Source organism: Hyperoodon ampullatus (assembly GCF_949752795.1).
Source record: "Hyperoodon ampullatus genome assembly, chromosome: 3".
Taxonomy (NCBI): Eukaryota; Metazoa; Chordata; class Mammalia; order Artiodactyla; family Ziphiidae; genus Hyperoodon; species Hyperoodon ampullatus.
Genome location: NC_136916.1, coordinates 40669890 through 40692307, shown reverse-complemented (window position 1 = coordinate 40692307; position 22418 = coordinate 40669890).

Sequence of the window (22418 nt, the reverse complement as noted above, 5' to 3'; positions counted from 1 at the left end):
AATCAAATATCATCAGTATCTTCCAGGAATTCACAGTCTAATGGAAGGAAAAAATATGGAAACCAATGATCTCACATCACTTCTGTGAGTGCTATAAGATGCCAGCAAAAGGTCTTAGCTTTGTCTGAAGGATCTCAGGGTAGGCTTTCTGGCAGAGATGATACCTGAACCAGATATTACAAGTTGTCCAGGAAATAAAGGTGTGAGAAAGACCAGCAAGAACAAAGAAAGGTAAAGTAAGCAGCACAGGAGTATTTATCAAGGCCCAAAGAATTGGGTGAAAGAGAGATAGGTTACTGAAGTAGGCCAACTGACATAGAACCAAGTTTTGCTCTAGAAAAAATTTACCAGAAACGATTGCATCAGAATGATCTATTTTGTGGCTCTGGGGAGAGGAGATTGGAGGGAAGCACAACCTAATGCTAGGATGAAGCAGAAAATTGTGTAGGTTTACCCACTGGAAAACTTTGCAGCTTTCTCGCTTGTGATATTAAGAGCGCTCTCCCGGGCTTCCTTGGTGACGTAGTGGTTAGGAATCCACCTGCCAATGCAGGGGACACGGGTTTGAGCCCTGGTCCAGGAAGATCCCGCATGCCGCGAAGCAACTAAGCCCATGTGCCACAACTACTGACCCTGTGCTCTAGAGCCCATGTGCCACAACTACTGAAGCCCAGGTACCTGGAGGCCGTGCTCCGCAACAAGAGAAGCCACCACAATGAGAAGCCTGCACACCGCAACAAAAAGTAGCCCCACTCGCCACAACTAGAGAAAGCCCACACGCAGCAATGAAGACCCAATGCTGCCAAAAATTAAAAAAATAAAACAATAATAATAATAAAGAGTGCTCTCCCTTCCTGTTTTAGTCTTGATACTGATAGTCCCATCTCTAGCATTTCCCACAATTATCTGGAAAGTTTATTAAAAAATAATGATTCCTGGAACCTACTTAATTAGCATGGGGGATCCAGGAATATGCATTTTACAAAATTCTCCCAGGATATTCCCATGCACATAAAAATCCAAGAACCACTGCCTACAATACACTGTTTTAAGTCATTGAATACAGAAATTCATATCTTATTTGGAAGAAGTACTGCATCCACCGTTCACGCCTTAATTTGTTTTCAGGTGTCAGCAACCTTTAACGACAGTTGGGATGGGAGGGGTAAGGACACCTGGTGTTGCAATGGGAGTGGTATGAATGGGATTTAATCTACAGTGCACCTACAGTGTGCTAGAAGAAAGTAGCATGATAACAAGAGATCAATGAAGAAAAAGGAGGGGATCAAATGAGGAAGTATTCAAAGGCATAACCATCTTAAGACATACAACACTTCGTAATACATCAAAATGCTCTCATAGTTCTTATCTCGTGACATGGCCATTACCATCCGTATTTTACACTACAGGACAGTAAGAATTGGACATTCTAAATGACTTATCCTTACTCTTGCCCCTCCAAGAAAGCAATTCCTAGAGTGTCAAAATGCAGATGAAAATCCAGATTTTTTTTTCCCAAATCCATTTTCCGTAACATGAAGTGCCAATTTTCAATGGCCAATTTTCACCTCTTCATATTTTTTTCCTAGAACTAGTTCTAACTGTCTCCATTTGAAGATTTTTTGCTCTTTGCGTATTTTCAGAGTAATAATAATAATAATAATGATCACCACAACAATAATAGCTACTACTTACTGAGTGATCAAAATTGTGAGACCCAGTACAAGACATTTTAAAATACATGAATTGAATTCTCACTACAGCCCTGTGTGGTAGGCAATATTATACATATCTTAAAGATGAATAAACAGAAGCTCAGAGAGGCCAAGAAACTTGCCCTGGGTTCAGAGTTCTTGAAAGAGACAGAGCTGCCATGGGACTATAGGTCTGCCTGACTTGAAACCAAAATGCCATTTTCCCTTTTCTTAGTTAGTCTGACTTCTGGGAAATCATGTCAATGATTAGGTTAGATTCAGGGAAATAGATATTTTTTCCAGTTTCGGCTGTAAAATATGAAATATGTTGTTAATGAGAAGGGAGCTGTGTAAGACAAAGTAGGAATAAATTACAAGCTGGCGGCAGCCTGAAATAGCATTGCAAACCAAGATCTGCTCCCATCAATGCATGAATTTTATGGAGCCTAGGCAGGGAGGATGGAGACAACCTTGTCTTTGGCTGGAAGTTGCTCTGAGACGACAGCAAAGTAGTAAATCCCCCACCCCGGGTGCTGGCTTCGTAGGCCCAGTGTGGAATCTCACTAGAGGTGGCTGTGTCCCCATTCACACACCATGAACAGGGCCCTTCTTTTCAAACTCATTGGCCGGCTAGCCAGGCACTGGCAACGACATGAGAGAGTGGCGGCTATGCCAACTGGCTCTGGGCTAGCTCATCTCTCTTGATTTCTGCACTGGGTCGATTTGATGAGAAGCAGATTAACACTGGTGGGAACACAAGATATACTCCAAATCTCCTGTTTATTCTCACTCCATTAGGAGAGAGCTAAAGGGAGGCTGTGACTGGGGGTGTGACATGGGGTGGGGAGGGGGCAGACATGGAGCTTGATGAGAGGTGGGGTTAATTAGATAATCTGTGCATCAAAAGGAGACCAGAAGTTGCTTTCCCTGATACTGGACTTGCCATTTATCCAATCTTAGCTTTGGAACCCAAATGTTACCTTCCAGTGGAGTGGCTTATTTCCAAATTACCTCTACTAGCACCTCCTTTCAACGTTTGAGTAGTAGTTTTTATTCTTTTAGTCATGGTGAACAGGAACCATCACAGACTGTCAGAACTGGACATGATTCTGTAGTTCAGCTAATCCAAAAACTTTCTTTCTGTTTCTTCCTTCCTTCTCTTTCTTCCCTCCCTCCCTCCCTCCTCCCTCCCTCCCTTCCCTCCTGCCTTCCTTCCTTCCTTTTGTGGACAGGTATGGAAACAGAAGTTATAGGCATCAATCCATTAGCAATAGAGTGAGGATTAAAATGCAAATCCCCTGCTTCATGTTCCTTGACACTGTGGACAGCCACCCACTTCACTACTTCTCCTATTGGTGTCAAAATCAATTTTTCACCAGATCCCATTGAATTTTGAGTGTGTAGCTCACGTTGGTGACAGACATGATAGAGACAAAGAGAGCAGTCATCTCTGAAGCCATCATTTCAATCTGCAACTCAGGAAGGGTGGCAGTTTGGCCTAGAGGATCCAGAGCATTTAGTCCATGGAGCCATCAGAACTTCTGCCTGAGCTGTTGTTATTCTACAGCCAACATTAATACTCTCAGGGAATATCTGGTTGCCTGGAAACAGAGGCCCATCACTGAATTCATTAATATTTATCCAGTGTGCTTTTTGAGCTTTATTATATAAATGTTCTCCTTTGATCCTAATTAACAGGTAAATATCAGCAAATGAAACATTCTCAAGGATTTATGGAGATGAGTTTGAATTTCCAATTTTCTCTTTGTGTTCTCAACTTTCCCGTGATGAAGTTGATGCTTTGACTGGATTCATATTCTGACTAAGAATCCAGATGACATCAGATGTGTTTACAGAGAAAGAAAAGAGGCCAATACTCCTCAGTTTGGGGTGGAGATGAGGGGTAAAAATCTCCCTATTTAAGAGAGAATTAACATGTAATTCAGGGCTTCCCTGGTGGCGCAGTGGTTGAGAGTCCGCCTGCCGATGCAGGGGACATGGGTTCGTGCCCCAGTCCGGGAAGTTCCCACATGCTGCGGAGCGGCTGGGCCCGTGAGTCACGGCCGCTGAGCCTGCGCGTCCAGAGCCTGTGCTCCACACAGGAGAGGCCACAACAGTGAGAGGCCCGCGTACCGCCAAAAAAAAAAAAAAGCTTTGGGCTTCCCTGGTGGCGCAGTGGTTGAGAGTCCGCCTACCGATGCAGGGGACACGGGTTCGTGCCCCGGTCTGGGAGGATCCCACATGCTGTGGAGTGACTGGGCCCATGAGCCATGGCCGCTGAGCCTGCGCGTCCGGAGCCTGTGCTCCGCAACAGGAGAGGCCACAACAGTGAGAGGCCCGCGTACCGCAAAAAAAAAAAAAAAAAAAAAAAACCATGTAATTCAACTCTGTAGGAGACCTTGACATTCTGTCCAGAGATGAAGCTAGATTGTATGATTCTGAATTAAACTCATGACAAATGTGTTTCTAGATAGGTGGTTAAGGAAAAAGATGGATCAAGTAAAAACTTGTAGGTAGAGAAGGGCTAACAATTCTTAGACAACTGTTTTCGAGTTTTACCATTGAAGTTCTTTGTTCACCTTAGCTAAAAGTCATTCTTCAGATGATGTTATGCATTGAATTGTATCCCCAAAAAGATATGTTGAACTCTTAATGACCAGTACCTGTGAATGCCTTATTTGGAAATAGAGTCTTTGCAGAGGTAGTCCAGATGAGGTCATTAGGGTGGGACTCAATCTAACATGACAGGTGTCTTTACAAGAAAAGAAGAAGACACACAGAGATTGAGACTCAGGGGAGAACACCATATGATGAGAAGGTAATGTTGCAAGTGATGCATTTACAGGCCAAGGAAGGCCAGGGATTGCTGACAACACCAGAAGCTAAAAGAGAGGCATAGGACAGATTTTCCCCTACAGTTTTCAGAGGGAACATGTCCCTGCCAACATCCTAAGTTCAGACTTGCAACCTTCAGAACTGTGAAACAATAAATTTCTGGGTTCTTTTTAAGCTACCCAGTTTGTGGTAATCAGTTATGGTAGCCTCAGAAAACCAATATATATATAAAAAAACAAAACAGACATAAAATCACGTTTCAAATGGTTTAAATATTTGCTCTATTGGTAAATACTGAAATTACCAAATTCTATAGAAGAGGTCTAACAGTAGGATCTGTGACTTCAACTTTCTGGTTCAAATGCACAAAATAGAAGTACTCCCAATTCTCAACAGATTCTTTCTAGTAAATTTGATCAACACAGGCTATACAAAATCTATATCCTGAAAGGCATATTGAGGAGGACTTAGTTTTTATAAATACAATACATAGGAAATAAAATCAATTGGAAAGTTGAAAACAAACAAAGAGGTACTTAACTAAAATGTATCTTCTATTTGATTTTTTACTGCTTTATTTAAGATTTTTGGTTGGAGAAATAGTCATCAATTCATTAATTCACCCATTTAATCAATAATCCATTCATAAGTCATTTTGCATGAATATATGATGTTTTATAAATGTTTTTTTCTTCTAATCTATTCTCTTAACTGATGCTTTCACAAATCAGAGTTATCAACATTTGACAGATATCCACGGCATCAAAATAGAGACTTGAGGGTCATCACCTCAGTTACCAAGAACTTTTCTTTAGTTTGAAAGCAAAATAGTCCACTTATTTAGCTAATACATTTCTACTATTGTCACATTAAATGGAGTATATCAGTATCCTGAAAGAATAAACCCTTGAGATAAAATTAGAAAGACCTCATGACTTACAGCTCACCTTAGTTACTGAACTTGAAATTCAGAGCCTCAGGACTGCTCTATCAACTTCCCTTAACTACCTACCTGCCTTTAAAGGCATGTCTTGTTTTATTGCACTTCACTTTATTGCACTTCACAGATATTGTTTTTTACAAATTGAAGGTTTGTGGCAACCCTGAATAGAGCAAGTCTATTGGTATTATTTTTCCAAGACCATTTGATCACTTCATGTCTCTGTGTCACCATTTGGTAATTCTTGCAGTATTTCAAACATTTTAATTATTATTATATTTGTTATGGTGATCTGTGATCGGTGATCTTTGATGTTACTATTGTAATTGTTTTGGCATTTTTTTAGCAATAAAGTATTTTTAAGTTATATACATTGTGGGTTTTTTTTGACATAATGCTATTGCACACTTAATAGACTACAGTATAGTGTACACATAATTTGCATATGCACTGGGAAACCAGAAAATTTATGTGACTCTCTTTGTGGCAATATTTGCTTTATTGCTGTGGTCTGGACCAAACCTGCAATATCTCCGAGTTATGCCTGTACTCTCACTGCCTTTGGAGATGTAACATTGTACGTGTTAAGATAGAGACTTGAATTCTTGATTCACAATAAGATGAAACCTTATAAAAATAGGTTCTACAAATTTTTCCATGTTAAAGAGCTGTAGAAACTTAAAAAAACTTACTTTGTAAAAAATTAGACAAAAGTCATACATCAGATGGTTAAGGTAAGAAATTATTGTAACCAGTATAAAACAATAATAGAAATGTAAGTAGAAAGTTATGTCATTAATAAAATTGCCAGTAATTCATCAGGAAGAGATAATCATATATCTATTCAGTGCTTCTCAAATCCTTTTCCACAAAGAACCACAAATGAAACAATTAATTTACCAGGTTTTGAGGACATAATCTAAAGCAATTGCCAGAACTGCAAAATTTCTTTCAAATCTTATTGGTTTCAGTATTAATGTAAGCACATTCTTGTATGACATGCCAGTTTTATTACAAAAATATCAACTGCGGGCTTCCCTGGTGGCGCAGTGGTTGAGAGTCCGCCTGCCAATGCAGGGGACACGGGTTCGTGCCCCGGTCCGGGAGGATCCCACATGCCACAGAGCGGCTGGGTCCGTGAGCCATGGCCACTGAGCCTGCGCATCCAGAGCCTGTGCTCTGCAATGGGAGAGGCCGCAGCAGTGAGAGGCCCGCGTCCCGCAAAAAAAAAAAAAAAAAAAAATCAACTGCAATTTCTTACCATGGAGCAGCAGAATTAACTATCGAGCATCATGTGTGAATGGACCTTGCTAGTGCTACTCCTATCTGGGTCTCCTCACTTCGTGGGCAGTGAAAAGGGTATATTTCACTTCCTAGTCCTCTGCAGTAGTCAGGACCAAATGACTATTGTCTTAGTAGATTATATGCAGAAGTGATGTGAATCACTCCTGGTTCAGGTAATAAGATCCCCCTAATAACCTTCCAACCATTTCTTCCCCTCTGGTGGTAAGTATGGAAGTGATGTGTTCACACCATAAAGCCACGTGATCAAAACAGATTGGATCACTAAGTAAGTGAGCAAGAGTCAACCAAATAGGTCTGGAGAGAGCCAAATATAGAGCAGACTCTGGGCATTTAAGAAATAAATTCTATAATACTCCACTGAGATCTTGGGTTTATTTGCCATCACAGCATAATCCCAGCCCTAACCAGTAAAGTAGGCATATTTACCACTTGACTTCAAGAATCTCCCTGCCCACAGAAGTGTGTGGAAAAAAAGGGTCATATTTTAATTTCCCCAATGCGTTCCCAATAAGATACAAACATAGGGTTCAGGAAGGAACTAATGGTTTGGCCAGAGCATAATGAATTAAGAATGCCACAGTAGGGGGCTTCCCTGGTGGCGCGGTGGTTGAGGGTCCGCCTGCCGATGCAGGGGACGCGGGTTCGTGCCCCGGTCTGGGAGGATCCCACATGCCGCGGAGCGGCTCAGCCCGTGAGCCATGGCCGCTGAGCCTGCGCGTCTGGAGCCTGTGCTCCGCAACGGGAGAGGCCACAGCAGTGAGAGGCCCGCGTACCACAAAAAAAAAAAAAAAAAAAAAAAAAAAAAGAATGCCACAGTAATTTGCGGCAACATGGATGGACCTAGAGATTATCATACTAAGTGAAGTAAGTCAGACAGAGAAAGAGAAATACAGTATGTTTTACTTATATGTGGAATCTAAAAAAAATGATACAAATGAACTTATTTACAGAACAGAAACAGAGTCACAGACATAGAAGACAAACTTATGGTTACCAAAGAGGAAAGAGGGAGAGGGATAAATTAGCAATATGGGGTTAATATATACACACGACTATATATGCAAGAGATCAACAACAAGGACCTACTGTCTAGCACAGGGAACTATACTTAATATTTTGTAATAACCTATAAGGGAAAAGAATCTGAAAAATATATATATATATATACAATATGTATGTATAACTGAATCACTTTGCTGTAACCCGAAACTAATACAACATTGTAAATCAACTATACTTCAATTAAAAAAATAAAGGGGGAAAAAGAAGTATTACACTGGGGGAAAAAAAATGCCAGGATAAGAAATTTAAACTTCATTCTTTAGGCACCGGGCAGCCGACAAAGCTTAAAGAGTAGGAGATTGGATTGACCAAAACTTCGATTAGGGAGATTGATACGGTGTTGGAATATCCACGTTAAAGAATTGAAGCAGGGAAAGGCTGAGTGAAGGACACCACTTAAAGGTTGTTAAGATAGTCCAGATAATTGTTGACAAGCTCATGGACCAAGGTGGTAGGTACAGGAGTAGACAAGAAAACGATTTGGGAGAGACTCTTTGGAAATAGAACTGACCCTATGTGATAACTAGGGTAAAAAAGAAAGAAAGTGACTGCAAAGTTTCAAGTGTGACAAGGCAGAAATAAGGGACCCAATAGGAGAGGCTTTCAGAGAGATTTTTGCCTGATCAAAAATCTTCCCTAAGCTGAGCCCTGCCTTGCCTTTATCTGTGGGGAGACTCAGGCTTCTTCCACCTTGTTTCATCACTATCTTAAAACACAGCCTCCACTCTCATCAAAGGGGAAGAGACAGATAGTTGTGTAGGGGCTTTTCACAGCCTGAATCTGGAAGTGATGTCCCTTCTGTTCACAGTCCATTGCTAGACTTGTCACTTGATGACCCTGACCAGCTACAAGGGATGGGAGATTGAAATAACACAAATCAGCTAAACTAAGCATTAGCAGGTATCTGTTTCTATTGCTACTGGCTCAGTCGAACAGAAATAGGGCATTGATTCATGTGTTTTGGATAGGACAATTCTTCATGCTATATTGTCCCGGGGAGCATCTGGCAATGTTCATAGTTGAATATTAAATCTAGAAAATCCAAGGCAAACTGAAATTTCTAAGAGAAATATTGAAAGACTTTTGAGAATGCGAGTTTTTAATTATGTAGAGTTGGTTACCTGAATATCCCAATTTATGAGGAGAATCTTCTAGCTATGGGTAAATTTCAGAATTGTGACCTCACATTTCTGTTCTTTCTACTTTTATGAGGGAATGACTTCTTATAATTTCTTACAAGCCATTCTCATTAAAGCAAAGGCTGGTGTTAAAGTAGATCTAGTGATTGGTCAGAATAGGCAAAGCCACAATCCTGTGGACTGAAAGTAGAGTTTCAACTAAAAGTTTAGGGTTATCTTAGGTGTCACTTACCATAATAAGTATTTGCCTATTGTCTTTCAGCTATATATGCCCCACACCCACTATACTCTGCACTGCACTGCTGGGGTAGGGAGTTGGCAAACAGTACTTTTGAGACTCCTGGTCCACCTGGCTTTCTGTTGGGTTCCACCAACTGTAGATACTGTTGGGAAATAAGAAGGCAAGAAAAAGGAGACATTTCTTGCTTCTGGATCTGACAGCGTGGCAGTAGATTTATAGATAACATGATAGGGTAACTTCAGCTTCCAGCATCCCGGGGAGAGCCTGTGTGTTTTCACCCATTCCAGCCCTTGCCAAGGTGGCATTCATTCAGTGCAAGTGACCACAATCGCACAGCTAGCAATGCATCAGTTGGTACACACCAGTGCCTTCCAGTGAGTCTACCCAGAACACTAGCAGCTTCTAATCTTTGAGCGGTACCTATTTTTCATCCTGTTTCTCCAGTCATTCCTCTATTCCCCTTCACTCTTGTAGTTCTTTCTACTCCATTGTAACCAATTTTCTAATTTAAATTCTGTGTGTTTAAAATACCTAGAATGGTCAACAGCATCCTGTCTGATACGGTGGGAAGAGTACTAGCTCTAGGTCTGTAAACAACAACTTTGTGTGAGCCTAGAGTATCTTCAGACTGGATTCACAGGATGACAAGAGGAGTCCCACACCTTCAAGGTCCAGATGCTTATGGAAGCCAGAGAACCAAGGTAAGGAGGAAATATACCTTGGAGGTACCTAGGTATCTATTACTTCCTGTAAAAATTCTGTTATTTTCTTTTCCTAAAAGAGGTAGAATGACTTTAAAATTCTATTTGTAGAGTGAATAAGGGTAAACCCTTTTGATAACCACATTTGAAGCATGCTATGGAATCAAATAAGCCTAGATTCAAATGTTAGTTGGGTCAGACACAAGCTCTTAAATGTCCCCGAGTCTCACTAGCCTTTCTATAAAATGGAGATAATAATATTGCCATAATATTAAAGTATATTCTCCAGAGTGTATTACTTATTAATATGAAGTACCAAGTGAGATTAATAATAATTGCTAACATTTCTGGAGTGCTAGCAGTGCCAGTCATAGGCTAGTGCTTCTTCATGGAGCATGTACAGTCTACAACCCTGTGAAACAGATTTCATTGTTAAACACGTTTTATAGATGAAGAACTTGAGATTTAGAAAGGTTAAAGAATTTGCTGAAGGCATTGAACTCGTACATGTGAAGCCAAGACTCCAAATTCTGCAGTCTGACTCCCAAGCCTGCAACTCAATCACCTTGAGACAAAACCATCCTTATTGCATCAAAACTGCCAAATACAGTGCCTGGTACACGTCAGGTGCCTAATGAATGGCAGATATTATTACCTTACTATTCATAACTACAAGGATCACTTGGGATGAGGGCAGGTGATCATGCTCAACCAAGAACACCACGGCTCAGATGAGGATGCTACCTTTGTCTTGGCCTCCCCTACTTCATCTCACACTGGGCCAACATGGCAGTCACATGCCATATGGCAATGCTGCTGAGTCATAATGCCCCTACCCCAGGGGGAGCTGGATGGGGTTCACATTTTCTCTGTCTCTATACACACAAAAACAGAAGGACACAGAAGATGGGCTGCTTGCAGATGCTAGAACATATACCCACTCCTTCCCCTTACTATAAGCCAAGTTCATCAGCTGGAATTACAATGAAAATAAGTAAATGCCTGAGCTAGATTAGAGAAATGACCTGACCCAGCAAAATAACTAGGACCCTAAGAAGCAACGTATCACTGTAACTCTTCTTCTCAGATCATCTTAAATGACCTCCTCTTTGAGTCTGGCCTGAAAAACCTGTCTCCCTTTGTGTTTCCCCTTGAAGCACTTTGTGATATGATGGATGGAGCATGCCATATAACAATAAATTGGACGGTATTCTCTCTTATTATCTATGATTCCTTGATCTTCCAACAGAGTTTTTAATAAACACTTGAATTATTTACAGTAATCTACAAAGGCATTTTAATAGTGCATACGGTAGAGGGACGAGAGTGAAAAATGTCTTTGTTTCACTCTGACGGGGCCGATGAACCATGACTCAAATGATTGCCTGCCTCATTTGTAATTATTCATTGCAAAGATCTTCATTCAGTGGCAGAAATTTTCTGGCCCTGGGTCCTAGTGCTCATGCGATCATGCGAGCGATTTGCCACAGTCTCACCCAAGGATAAGCAGTACTGCACACAAAGTTTGGGATGGACTTCCGTGAGATAAACAGGGAATCTGACAACTGATACTGCCTGTTAATCATTTTCACGCTAGTCTCTGAGAGAGATAAGCACTCAGGGTCTGCTTTTCCCCACCCAGAGAGAAACCATGGTGTGGTCCTTCTGATTGCATTGTTGATATATGTGTTCAATTACCTTGAAAAGTCTAACCAGTATCTCTTAACTATACTACAGTCTTTATAAATGCAGATGGTGTCCAGGGTAGACTAAGTCAATGGAGATTATCTGACCAGATCAGGTGCCTTTAAGCCAGCTGGAACCAGACATTGACCTGTAAATATTGTAATCTAAGATAACATCTCTGATCTTATTTACTTTGTTTTCCAACCAGCTTCCATTAGGGTCCATCTACTTCCTGGTTTTTGACTTTACCTTCTATTCTGAGCCATCTTCTCTCTGGACTTTTCATCTTCTCTCTGGATCATTTTCCTGTTTACAGCTGGATTTTCTATGTTCTCTAAGAATATGGGGAATATCTCTCCCCTCTACAGCCCTCTGCTAAAGCCTCTTGCTTTAGCTTTTTAAGATGAAATGGCCAGCAGCCTGGGTCAGGCAGCTCAAAAGTACAGGTAAATCAGTGGCTCTGTACTATGAGGCATCGTAAATATTTTATTTATTCATTTATTTATTTATTTGGCTGCACTGGGTCTTCATTGCGGCATGCGGGATCTTGGTTGCGGCATGCAGGATCTAGCTCCCTGACCAGGGATCGAACCCCGGCTCCCTGCATTGGGAGTGCGGAGTCCAAACCACTGGACCACCAGGGAAGACCCATGAGGCATCTTAGAGTCACCTGAGGCTTTTAAAAAAAACAACACTGAGGGTCTCACCCCACTTAATGGAATTCAAATTTCTTGAGCTGAAGTCTGGGCATTGTATTGTTTAGAGTTTCAGGATGATTTTAATATTCCAACGAGGCTGAAAACCATAGATTTAGATAATGGAAGATGTCACTTCTGATTTGGAAAGAAGAAAATACTAATCAGCCGCAGCCAATCTATAGCTACACAGATTGAATTAATGGAAAGTTGATATTCAGTCAAAAATTACTGATCAAGCATTGCCCGTGCATTTCAGTGATGTGGATTATGCCAATTAAGTTGGGGTTTCTGCCACCTAAGAGTTCTTCTTGAGAGTTGGAATTTGGAAAATAAAGCAGTGTGTGCGTGTAAGAGAGTGAGTACATGTGTGCATGTGAGTGAACGTGGGTGAGAGTGAGTACACACATGAGGGAGTGTGTGCACATGCATGAGTGTGTGTGTGAGAGAGATTATCTAAATAAACACTATCACACCTTCCAGATGAAGGGAGTACTTTGAAATCACTCTCTATTTGAGGTGTTTTTTTTTTTTTTTTTTGCGGTACGTGGGCCTCTCACTGTTGTGGCCTCTCCCGTTGCGGAGCACAGGCTCCGGATACGCAGGCTCAGCGGCCATGGCTCACGGGCCCAGCTGCTCCGCGGCATGTGGGATCTTCCCGGACCGGGGCACGAACCCGTGTCCCCTGCATCGGCAAGCGGACTCTCAACCACTGCGCCACCAGGGAAGCCCCTATTTGAGGTGTTTTAATGTACAATGACTGAGTTTTTCATTAAACTGCTATACTTTTGTGACCTAATTAATAAAACAGAATTTTTTTTAACATAATGCAGACACTATGTGTGTACAGTAGGGCCAGAGAAAGAGAGGGAGAGAAAACATACAATAAAACTCCTTTGTCACAAATTCTCTAAAAAGACATCCTACTCCAAATAGATATTATAGAATAAAAGCCTGTTGTGATGAAATGAAGCATTTGAAATAAAAGTTTCACAACATTCAAATGTGCTGCGAAGGATTTCCACTGGAGTTAAAGGAAGGAGTGGTATGAAAGAAAGCTTGCATGAGGCACTGCAGCCATGGGCATGGGCAAAGCAGATGAACATGTATTTAAGTCGTGTGAAGAGCCAAATGTACAGAATTTGTACAAGGAGCAGAAATGAACATCAAGGTCACACTCACGCACAGTGAACGGACTCTATGGAAACTGGAATGAAACCTGAAAGACCTGGGTTGCCATTTAAACTTGGGTTTTGAAGCTTTTGCTCCAACTGACAGTGTTGTTTCATGCCCTTTGCAATTAGGGAAATACAATCAGAGAAGAATCATGGGATCCTTAGTAATATTTTTAGGTTGTTTCTTTGTTTGCCTCAGTGTTTTGGAGGTTTGTTTATAATTAATATGTGTGTTTTAGGTGAGGAAAGTGTGTTTACTTATTTATTTTACTAATCTATCTCCTACTGCAAACAGCACCCCATGCATTTCCTGCACATTTTCTAGTAAAACAGCATGACATATCTCACTGGAGAAGTATGAGTACAAGCATGGGACTATAAACAAATAAAATTCATTTTAATTTTTTAAAAAAGTATTTGGATTCTTACTATGTGCAAAGCACTGGACTAGGAATAAAACATGAAACATAGATCCATGTCTTCAACAAAGGTTTGTTGGACACATATTATATTCCAGCCTCTCTGTTGCATGTTATATACATGATTTAATTTGATCATTACAACAAACCAAAGAGGAAAGTACATCACTCAGATGAGAAAAAAAGAGTCATTATTTTTTCAGACTATAAAACACGTGTTTCCAATTATGTTAAATTTTGATGAGCACCTATGCTGTGCTAAATACACTATACATTACACGTGCTCCCTTAATTAATTATGTACAATTCCCTATTAAGATTACCACTTTCTTGATGAAGGAAATGAGGCTCAGAGAATAAATAACTTCACAGTCAGAACAGCAATTTAAATCCAACTCTATCTGACTCCAAATAGCATTCTTTTTTTCTCACCAGTTGACCAACTGGACGTTGGAAAAGGGGATTGGGATAGGGTGAGAGAAAAAAGAAGATAAAGAAGATAAAACACAAATTAAAAATTAGAAGTTATACATTCACATTTATATTTCATACTTCCAAGACGTACCTCTGAATGTCTTTCTGAAATCACTTACAGCTCTTATGTTGAGAGCCAACTTAAAGGCCATTCCTGGGAGGTTTATAAGATATTTGATCTCCAAAAGATGAAATTAAAAGCAAGTAGAAAAGTGCGAAAATGATACAGAAATCTTACAAACAATAAAAGTAAGACTGTGGTTGTGTTTCCCTTCCTTTTATTTTATCCATGTAATCTAACGATTAATTTGAAATCAGAGAGCATACACAGCTTTTGAAACGAACAGAAAATGTACTAAAAGATAGACGAGGATGCAAATCAATCTTAAGCCTTGACATTCATATTTTGGTGTTGACCAGGTATAGCAATGTCTGGCTTCACAACCCTTATTCACCAGACTTGAGATACAGGGGTGGGGGGAACCCTAGTCCTCCCACAAAATTATCTTTCAGAACATAATTGTGCACTATCCGTATATATCCTAAGGGAAATGATGGCAATTCCCCAAAATAGTTCTGCAAATGACTTGGGCTATGACAGCATTACTTTGGGAGGTACACATCCTCCCAAGGGGTTTGTTTTGTAGAGGATATGATTATCTCGGAGCTCTCAGTTTGTCAAACATTCATCACAGTACATTACAGACTCAGTTGTCTACTGAACCAAAAGGGAGCGAGAGAGTTTGAAAAGCAAGCTGAAAACACTGATAGATTTGAACTTGGAAATGCTTTGTTCTCTTGGTCACTAGAGCACTATACTCATCTGGTTTTCAACCCACTTCGCTGGTATTCCTACTGGATCTAAATTGATGGATCCTTCTTTTCTCATGGGTCTCAGTACTTGAGCTCTTCTTTCTACTTAATCACTCCTTAGATGACATCATGACATCACATGTCTTTAAATTCCATCTCTATGCTGACAGCTACTAGATTTATATCAGCCTAGATTGCTCCCCTGATGTCCAGGCTCTCATGTCCAACTGCCTACTTAATATCTCCACAAGAATAACTAATACGGATTTGAAACTTATCACATCCAAAATCGATTTTCCGATATTTCCTCTAACTTGATTGTCCTATAATTGTCTTCATCTCTTTTAATGGAAACTCTATTTCTGTTTGCTCAGGCTCCAAACTTTGGGTTCATCCTTGATTCCTCCTCTGTCTTTCACACTACACACCCAAGCCATCAGCAAATCCTATGAAACATAACCAGAATCCAGCACTTACTAGTACCTCCACTACCACCCCACTGGTCAAACCACCACCATCTCACACAAGTTGCTTCCAGCTTTGCTTCTCTATAGTCAGTTTCCAACCTAGCAAGCAGTGCATGCAGCCTTTTCAAAATAGAAGTTGAACTGAGTTCTGACTCTGCTCCGCCAATGTTTTTCCATTTCACAAAAAGTAAAGCAAACATCTTTACAATGACCTACCGGGTTGCACAAGATCGAAACCCTCATTATTCCCCTGACCTCCTTACCTAGGACTCCTCCAAGCTCACACTGATCCAGCCACCTGGTATCCTTGCTGCACCTGAGCCTGCAAGTCCCACTATCATCTCAGGACCTTTGCACAGCCCTCCTTATGTTCCCATAAAACCAGTGTCAGAGTTTTCTCCCTCATTTGAGACATGAATTTAATTTATATTCTCCAAAGGAAATGCTTATAAAATGGAACAGACTCAGTCTCTAGCTACTGCTTTATTTTCTATTGAAAAAGGAAAGTTTCATGAAAGCAGAGGTCTCCCAAATTCCAAACCGAAGCTGATCATCCAACACCAACCATGCACCAGAAGAATGAGATAGAAACTAAAAGCTGAAATATGTCAGGCATCTTCTAATCCCATGGAAGAGGCTCCAGAAGGAGACCTCATGGCCTCAAAAACCCTAGGTTTAAGGACCCTAGGAAATCACCTATGTTATTTTTGCCTAAAAAGATACCTTTTGCCCAGTACTTTTATTATTTTTCTTAGACATTTTATTTTTATTATTTAATTAGAGTTGATTTACAATATTATATTAGTTTCAGGTGCACAACATGATTCAATATTTTTTATAGCTTATAGTCTATTTAAAGTTATTGTAAATTAGTGGCTATATTCCCTGTGCTGTACAATATATCCTTGTATCTTATTTATTTTATACATACTAGTTTGTACCTCTTAATCCCCTAACCCTATCTTGCCCCTCCCCCCCATCCCTTTCCTCATTGGTAACCACTAGTTTATACTCTATGAGTCTGTTTCTGTTTTGTTATATTCATTTTTTAATTTTTTTTTATTTTTTAGATTCCACATATAAGTGATAACATACAGTATCTGTTTTTCTCTGTCTGACATTTCACTAAGCAAAATACCCTCCAGGGTACATAATACCATCCATGTTGTTGCAAATGGCAAATTTTCATTATTATTATTATTATTATTTTTTTTTTTGCAGTACGCGGGCCTCTCACTGCTGTGGCCTCTCCCGTTGCGGAGCACAGGCTCCAGATGCGCAGGCTCAGCGGCCATGGCTCATGGGCCCAGCCACTCTGCGGCATGTGGGATCTTCCTGGACCAGGGCACAAACCCGTGTCCCCTGCATCGGCAGGCGGACTCTCAACCACTGCGCCACCAGGGAAGCCCTTCATTATTTTTTAAGGCTGAGTAATATTCCACTGGTGGAAATCCATTGTATGTTTACCACTTCTTCTTTATCCATTTATCTCTTGATGGACACGTAGATTGTTTCCATATTTTCGCTATTGTAAATAATGCTGCTATGAACATTGGGGTACATATATCTTTTTGAATTAGTGTTTTTTTGTTTTTTTTTTTTTGGATACATACCCAGAAGTAAATTGCTATCTCATGTGGTAGCTCTATTTTTAGTTTTCTGAGGAACCTCCATACTCTTTTCCATAGTGGATGTACCAACTTACATTCTCAGTAACAGTGTACTAGGGTTCCCTCTTCTCCACATCCTCGCCAAAATTTGTTATTTGTGGTCTTTTTAATGACAGCCACTCTGACAGGTGTGAGGTGATAGCTCCTTGTGGTTCTGATTTGCATGTCCCTGTAATTTTAAATGGGAGCTCCTATTTCCTTATAGGTGTGATTTTACTGTTTCACATCACCACAAAGCATATATAGCAACTCTTCTCTTACTCTTGAATGTGTTCCTTTTTCTATTTCCTGTCACTTACCATACATAAATAAGATAAATGTTTATTATGGAAAGGCAGATAAATAGATAAAAAAGAGTTCATACAGGGCCAAGCCCTTGAAGAATTAAAGTCACCCTACATATAAAATTCAGGTGATAATATCTACTTTCAAATAGTACATGGCTATTAGACTACTATATAAAAAGCACTGTGGTGATCATCACTGATGCTATAAAATGAAGAAAACATGAATTTGGCCCTCAAGGAGTTCATAAACCCGTGCAGGGACATACAATCCTTAAATATAATAGGGGGCAAGCACTATAATGAAGCTCCAAAGAACTTTAGGCAGGAAAGAAAAATACCTGGGGATAAATTTAATTTAAACAATACAATTAGGAGAAATTTCATGAGATGACATCGTTTTATGTGGGCTTTGAAGGAAAAAGAGAATTTCAATAAGTAGGAATGGAGTGGAACCAGTAAAGACTTAGTTTTCCTGTAGTTATTCATTCATTCATCATAATATTACTGAGAACATTCTACGTGTCAAGAAATGTGTTAGATGCCCAAAAGGTGTTCTCATTCAGAAGGAAAAAGAACTACAAAGGTGAGGAAGTATGCAAAAATTGAGGGGAAAGAAATTGGTTGAGGAATTGGTAAGAAATAAAGTGAGAGTGGTTAGTTGACAAAGTAAGATGGGGAACCAGAGGAAAGGGAAATGGTATCTTGTTTCTAAAGTGTATGACTTTACTGTAAATCTCTATAGAGGTATCAGGTTGTTTTTGTCTGTTTTTGTTTCGTTGGGGTTTTTTTGGCCACACTGCACAGCATGCAGAACTTCCCCAACCAGGGATCGAACCCACGACCCCTGCAATGGAAGCACAGAATCTTAGCCACTAGACCACCAGGGCAGTCCGGAAGTATTAGTTTTTATTATTATAATCAATAATCTCAAATGGTGTGCTTAAATATTTTGAGTGTATGCAATAGCAAGGTTTTTTAAGGAGGGAAATGACATTCTCAGTACTCTTCTCAGGAGGAAAAACATGCTAATATGCCCCAAAGAACACTGGGATAATGGGGTTCCTCAGAAACAAATCCCATAAGTGCCTCTCTGAAAGAATCCTTTCTGTGTTTGCTTCAGGGCCATCTTAACACATTTAGGTACAAAGCAAAACAGACAAGCACAAGCCAGAAAATTTGGTTACAAAGAAACTTGCCTCAGAGGGATTATTTTTCTTAAAACTATTAAATGTGTCTGATATCCCAAACACAATTGTCTTCGGACTTGAATTATGGGGTTTTAAAGCGTTTATTTTGGGCTGGTTGATATAGTGATCATCCCCAGTCATTTCTCTTTAAAAGCTCTAAGACCCCAAACAGCCAATCTCTCTTTGCTACGATCATCTTAAACATTTCCATTTGCCCAGTAAAACATGCTTCACATTTCCAGTCTATACTGGAAGCCATTGTGATTAAACATACCTCAGGCTCTCTACTCTGCCTTGTTCTAAAAACACATTGAGCATCAGTGTCTATGTATTTAGATGCATATATCTGACATATGTAGACTAAAGTAGCATTAAGTGAGATAATCCTACCTGTCCTGAGAATGTTAGAATGTTAATCTTCATTTCCCGCTGCCTGTCTCCCTTTAAATCTGGCTAGGGGTGATTGGCTGCTTGCTGAGATTTAATAAGTAGACAACAGTCCAGCCTGTATACATGGCACTTGGGGTACAGACTTCACCAAAGCCAATTCAATTAGAATTTAACACCCTATTCAATCAGGCCTCCCCCTAACCTCACAGAGTAGTTTACTTAAACTCCCTTTTCACCGTAAGGAAAAATTTCTACATTGTATGTTCAAATTTACCAAACAATACAGCTTCTCCAGAAGCCAAAAACAGGTATCTGATTTTCCTCTGCAATCTTCCTGCCATGTGATTTCATTGCTTTCCAAACTCAATGTTTCCTAGATGGCTTTTGTAATACATATGTAATCAACTGCAAACAGATTCTGGCTGGTATACCTAAGGAAGTGGATGGCCAGGGCAATGTTCCTAGTGCAAACATGTGGAGTTCTTGGGCACCTACAAAGATGAGTATGGACCTCTTTCAACTAAAAGAAGCAACAAACAGAGATGCTCAAAAGACAGACTACAGGGCGATGAGAAGACAATTAGTCAATGATTCAAACAGAATACAAGGTTATTCCTTCTCCCTTTGCTCAGATCTGTGGATGGGTGAATTGTGTGTGAGTGGAGCATTTCACTGTATCCAAGGTCACTGAGCACAGAGCTGAGCCAATGCTAGAATCACAGACCACAGTTCATCCTTAAAAAGATGGAGGTAGAAGATATAAAACCTTAACTCTCTGGTGCTCAGTCTTTAGCTTCCTTCACCTCACTACCCTAATGACTCCCAGATTTGTATTTTTCAGATTGAAACTCTCCCCTGAAATTCAGACTCATTTATTCTACTACTAACTACACTTGGATGTATTGGAGACTTCTGAAACCAATCATGTCCAAAACAGAACTCTTAAATGCCTTCCCAAATCCATTCCTCACAAGGATTTCTCCATCTAATTAAATAGCATCATCCTTCACCCAGTTATGTAGTCCAAAGTCTAGGCATCTTCCCTGTTTATCTTTTCTGATATCCCTTATACAACCCATTTAACAAGTCCTGTCACTGCTATGCTAGAATTATATCATGAACTCGATCAATTCTTACCAAATCTACCGCTCACATGTAGAGCCAACCTCAATCATATCTCCCTTAGACTATCGCAAAGACCTCTGAGCCTCTCCAGTTTCTGGGGTCGCCACTCACTACCCTGTGCCCTCCACAGTGGCTATTCCATGCATAGCAGTCGGGAGGGATCCTTTTTATCAAGAAAAGCAGATTGTATCACTCCCTTGCTCAAAATGTCCCAATGACTTCTCTCCAGCTTTTGAATGAAATTGAAAATCTTTAGGAGGGACTATAAGATCCTACATGGTCTGGCCTCGCTTACCGCTTAGACCTCACCTCCACACACCTCCCACTCACCCCTTTTGCTGTCCCCTCACCCTTGTTGTGCTTTCGACATGGTCAGTTCTTTCCTGCCTCCAGGATTTTATACTGGCTATTACCTCTTCCCAGAATGTGTCCCCCCAGGAGATTTGAAGGATTAGATACTTCACATTGTGTGGGTTTCGGTTCAAATGATACCTCCTAGACAATCCTACCTAAAATAATGCTCAACTCCACCCTCTATTCACTGACCCAACTACATCCAACTGCATTTTTTTTCTTCTGAGGACTCAATCACCTAAAATTATATCATCTCTTTGTTTGTTTCATACTTGTTGCTTTCAACATAAAAAACTTCTATATGAGGTCAAGACTTTGTTTCATTAGCCACTGTTTCTTCAAACTTTATACTACTGCTTGGTATAAATAGGTGTTGAATACACATTTGTTAAATCAAAACACAATCTTAGTTGCCAACCTTCCAGTCACACTGCATGATGACTGCATTAAAACTATTTGGAATTAGTTAAAGGGACTTTCTATTTCTAGGCATCAACTTATAAATTCGATGCTTATTGTGCAGTTTCGTATTTAGTTTTTTCAATCTCTTTAATGAGTACAAATGAAATGATCAGCCATAGCCCGTCTTGTTTTGTATAGCAATCACTCCCTTGGGTGTTGGATTGGAAACTGAGATCCAGAGACAATTTTTCTTAAAATAAAGCCCTAAGGAATGGTTTAAAAATACACTGAAGCTAGAATCATTTGTTCCTTGAGTGTTAGGTGTTTCCTAGAGAAAACCTCAACCCTGCGCAGGAATTCTTGTCTCTGAATTAGGGATCAGGGCACTTCTGTAAAGGTTTAAGTATAAGGTAACCTAAATAAGATCCAGAATTTAATTAAATTCCCATGTATGTACTGTAATCAATCTTACTAAACATATGAAATAAACAAATACCCTTTGTTTATCTTATAAAATTCCAAATGAAAAGAAAAATTTTAAAAGTGCCCATATTGGCAACCCCTTGAGAGAGCACTTCCAGCTTGGGTGTTCCACCAAAAACTATGAGACTAATGATATCAACCCCCAATTAACTATGATGAAATTTAAATAAGAAAAAGTAGATGGATAGGCTTTGATAAGTGTTACCAAGTCAAAGCAGTTCTGTTAACTCTGGGAAGGCCCCAGACTCCATGAGTCAGATGGTTTTGCCCAGTTCACTTGCACCCCTTTCCTTCAACTTAAGCAGAAGGACAGGTGTGGTAAGGGAGGGAGGGAGGAAGGAAGGGAGGAAGGGAGGAAGGAAGGGAGGAAGGAAGGAAGGAAAGAAGGGAGGGAGGAAGGAAGGGAGGGAGGGAGGGAGGAAGGAAGGGAGGAAGGGAGGGAGGGAGGACGGAAGGAAGGGAGGGAGGGAGGAAGAGAGAATGGGAGAAAGAAGGAAAGAAAAAGGCTTTCTCAGAGTAATAAGAAAAAAATAATATCAGGCAGGTCCTCAGCACTGTAAGACCACTTAGGCAGTGGAATCTGCCTAAAGGTCTGGTTTAGGAATCTCAGCATCAAATATAGCATGTTCAGCCCTCAGGAAACCACACACCCAATTCCTAGTAGAGTTGAGTCAAATCTTTATCCATCTACTATTCAAAGTCGATCCCTTCAGTTTGGGAGTATAGTATTTCCTTTTCCAACCACAGTATTAAAAGCCAAAATTATGGATGTTCCAAAGAGCTATTAACAATCCCTTTCTTAGCCTAGTTTCCTTCCAAAGGAAGACTGTAAGAATTTGTCTGTGTGTCAGAATTTCACTCATTTACCACCCAT